We start from the raw sequence: 4,470 nt of genomic DNA, 5'->3' as shown, positions 1-4,470 counted from the left end.
GAGAGAAGAGAAGGGAGGGGAGATGACTTCGAGTACAACAAGGTAGAGGCCAGTAAATAGCTGATATTAAATTGTGGCTCCATGGAGGCTGTGTATCGATCGCTGAGACACACAGAGTTTGTGTGGAGGCTTCTGTGTCTGCGGTTGCTAGGTACCTTGTACCACTCCAGAGCTGCACAGTAGTTGTCTAATGGCAATAACAACCCTACTGCAACACAACAGTGGAAAGACCTGTGGCACTATGTGAATGTGTTCTGTTTAGAATGTCTGGTGATGTTCTGGTCCACTATGTGAATGTGTTCGGTTTAGAATGTCTGGTGATGTTCTGGTCCACTATGTGAATGTGTTCTGTTTAGAAGTCTGGTGATGTTCTGGTCCACTATGTGAATGTGTTCTGTTTAGAATGTCTGGTGATGTTCTGGTCCACTATGTGAATGTGTTCTGTTAGAATGTCTGGTGATGTTCTGGTCCACTATGTGAATGTGTTTGTCTTGTCAGTAGGAACAGCAGCAGGGTCCACTGGCTGTGTGACGACAAACACAACATCCTAGAACACCCCCATTATCAGTGGGAATGCTGGGATGTGTAGTCAGTGGCAGCAGGCAGAGCAGATTGCATGCTGGGAGCTGTGGTCCAGGCAGGGCAGTAGTCGATGTCTCTGTGGCTGATGTGATGAATGGTGGTTGTTTGCCGTGGCAAATTGTCCTGAAAGCAATCTGAGACACATCACCACGGCGATAAAGGAAGAGCTTATTGATCCCTGTGAAGTAATACAGTGAATATATCACACACATACAAACACACACACACGGTCTCACACATGCACGATCACACACACACACACACACAGTGAAAATATCACACACACACACACACACACACACAGTGAAAATATCACACACACACGGTCTCACACATGCACGATCACACACACACACAGTGAAAATATCAGCTAACAGACTGAGGGATGATGGTGATGATCAGCAACAACACGAAGAGAGGAGGGGTGAGGACACACACACTGACAGTTCTAGCTAATGCTTTTTACAAGCACCCGACGGCCTGGAGGGATAAGAGAGTGTGACAGAAAGGAAGAGAGAGAATAAGATGAGAAGGAGAGTGATCAATAGAGAAATATATAAGAGAGAGACAGAGAAGGAGATGAGAGAGACAGAGAAGGAGATGAGAGACAGAGAAGGAGATGAGAGAGACAGAGAAGGAGATGAGAGAGACAGAGAGAGACAGAGAAGGAGATGAGAGAGACAGAGAGAGACAGAGAAGGAGATGAGAGAGACAGAGAAGGAGATGGGAGAGACAGAGAAGGAGATGGGAGAGACAGAGAAGGAGATGGGAGAGACAGAGAAGGAGATGAGAGAGACAGAGAAGGAGATGGGAGAGACAGAGAAGGAGATGAGAGACACAGAGAGAGACAGAGAAGGAGATGAGAGACACAGAGAGAGACAGAGAAGGAGATGAGAGAGACAGAGAGAGACAGAGAAGGAGATGAGAGACACAGAGAGAGACAGAGAAGGAGATGACAGAGAGAGACAGAGAAGGAGATGAGAGAGACAGAGAAGGAGATGAGAGAGACAGAGAGAGACAGAGAAGGAGATGAGAGAGACAGAGAAGGAGATGAGAGAGACAGAGAAGGAGATGAGAGAGACAGAGAAGGAGATGGGAGAGACAGAGAAGGAGATGGGAGAGACAGAGAAGGAGATGGGAAGAGACAGAGAAGGAGATGAGAGAGACAGAGAAGGAGATGGGAGAGACAGAGAAGGAGATGAGAGACACAGAGAGAGACAGAGAAGGAGATGAGAGACACAGGAGAGAGACAGAGAAGGAGATGAGAGAGACAGAGAGAGACAGAGAAGGAGATGAGAGACACAGAGAGAGACAGAGAAGGAGATGAGAGAGAGACAGAGAAGGAGATGAGAGAGACAGAGAAGGAGATGGGAGAGACAGAGAAGGAGATGGGAGAGACAGAGAAGGAGATGGGAGAGACAGAGAAGAGATGAGAGAGACAGAGAAGGAGATGAGAGAGACAGAGAAGGAGATGGAGAGACAGAGAAGGAGATGAGAGACACAGAGAGAGACAGAGAAGGAGATGAGAGACACAGAGAGAGACAGAGAAGGAGATGAGAGAGACAGAGAGAGACAGAGAAGGAGATGAGAGACACAGAGAGAGACAGAGAAGGAGATGAGAGAGACAGAGAAGGAGATGAGAGAGACAGAGAAGGAGATGAGAGAGACAGAGAGAGACAGAGAAGGAGATGAGAGAGACAGAGAAGGAGATGAGAGAGGACAGAGAAGGAGATGAGAGAGACAGAGAGAGACAGAGAAGGAGATGAGAGAGACAGAGAAGGAGATGGGAGAGACAGAGAAGGAGATGGGAGAGACAGAGAAGGAGATGGAGAGACAGAGAAGGAGATGAGAGAGAGACAGAGAAGGAGATGGGAGAGACAGAGAAGGAGATGAGAGACACAGAGAGAGACAGAGAAGGAGATGAGAGACACAGAGAGAGACAGAGAAGGAGATGAGAGAGACAGAGAGAGACAGAGAAGGAGATGAGAGACACAGAGAGAGACAGAGAAGGAGATGAGAGACACAGAGACAGAGAAGGAGATGAGAGAGACAGAGAAGGAGATGAGAGAGAGACAGAGAAGGAGATGAGAGACACAGAGAGAGAGACAGAGAAGGAGATGAGAGACACAGAGAGAGACAGAGAAGGAGATGAGAGACACAGAGAGAGACAGAGAAGGAGATGAGAGAGACAGAGAGAGACAGAGAAGGAGATGAGAGAGACAGAGAAGGAGATGAGAGACACAGAGAGAGACAGAGAAGGAGATGAGAGAGACAGAGAAGGAGATGAGAGACGGAGATGAGAGACAGAGAAGGAGATGAGAGAGACAGAGAAGGAGATGAGAGACACAGAGAGAGACAGAGAAGGAGATGAGAGAGACAGAGAAGGAGATGAGAGACACAGAGAGACAGAGAAGGAGATGAGAGACACAGAGAGAGACAGAGAAGGAGATGAGAGACACAGAGAGAGACAGAGAAGGAGATGAGAGAGACAGAGAAGGAGATGAGAGAAATAGATCAGAGAGACAGCCATCACAGCAGCAAGATTTGTGACCTGTTGCCACAATAAAAGGGCAACCAGTGAAGAACAAACACCATTGTAAATACAATCCATATTTGTTTATATTTTCCCTTTTGTACTTTAACTATTTGTACATTGTTATAACATTGTACATAGCCATAATGACATTTGAAATGTCTCTATTCTTTTGAAACTTTTGTGAGTGTAATGTTTACTGTTCATTTTTTGTTTATTTCACTTTCATTTATTATCTAGTTCACTTGATTTGGCAATGTTAACATATGTTTCCCATGCAAATAATGGCAATAAAGCCCATTGAGTTGAGTTGAGAGAGAGATGAGAGATGGGAGACTGGAGGGATGGAGACTGGAGGGACAGAGATGGGAGACTGGAGGGACAGAGATGGGAGACTGGAGGGACAGAGATGGGAGACTGGAGGGACGGAGACTGAGGGACAGAGACGGGAGAATGGAGGGACGGAGACTGGAGGGACAGAGATGGGAGACTGGAGGGACGGAGACTGGAGGGACAGAGATGGGAGACTGGAGGGATGGAGACTGGAGGGACAGAGATGGAGACTGGAGGGACGGAGACGGGAGAAGAATGGAGGGACAGAGACTGGAGGGGATGGAGACTGGAGGGACAGAGACGGGAGACTGGAGGGATGGAGACTGGAGGACAGAGATGGGAGACTGGAGGGACAGAGACGGGAGACTGGAGGGACAGAGACTGGAGGACAGAGATGGGAGACTGGAGGTACGGAGACTGGAGGGACAGAGACGGGAGACTGGAGGGATGGAGACTGGAGGGACAGAGATGGGAGACTGGAGGGACAGAGACGGGAGACTGGAGAGACGGAGACTGGAGGGATAGAGATGGGAGACTGGAGGGACGGAGACGGGAGACTGGAGGGACGGAGACTGGAGGGATGGAGACTGGAGGGACAGAGATGGGAGACCTGGAGGGACGGAGACGGGAGACTGGAGGGACGGAGACTGGAGGGACAGAGACGGGAGACTGGAGGGACGGAGACTGGAGGTACAGAGATGGGAGACTGGAGGGACGGAGACTGGAGGGACAGAGACGGGAGACTGGAGGGACGGAGACTGGAGGGACAGAGACGGGAGACTGGAGGGACAGAGACGGGAGACTGGAGGGACGGAGACTGGAGGGACGGAGACTGGAGGGACGGAGACTGGGGGGACAGCGATGGGAGACTGGAGGGACGGAGACGGGAGACTGGAGGGACAGAGACGGGGAGACTGGAGGGACAGAGACGGGAGACTGGAGGGACGGAGACTGGAGGGACGGAGACTGGAGGGACGGAGACTGGGGGGACAGCGATGGGAGACTGGAGGGACGGAGACGGG

This window comes from Oncorhynchus kisutch, linkage group LG18, assembly GCF_002021735.2.
Source record: "Oncorhynchus kisutch isolate 150728-3 linkage group LG18, Okis_V2, whole genome shotgun sequence".
Taxonomy (NCBI): Eukaryota; Metazoa; Chordata; class Actinopteri; order Salmoniformes; family Salmonidae; genus Oncorhynchus; species Oncorhynchus kisutch.
Note: the sequence above shows the minus strand (reverse complement) of the source record.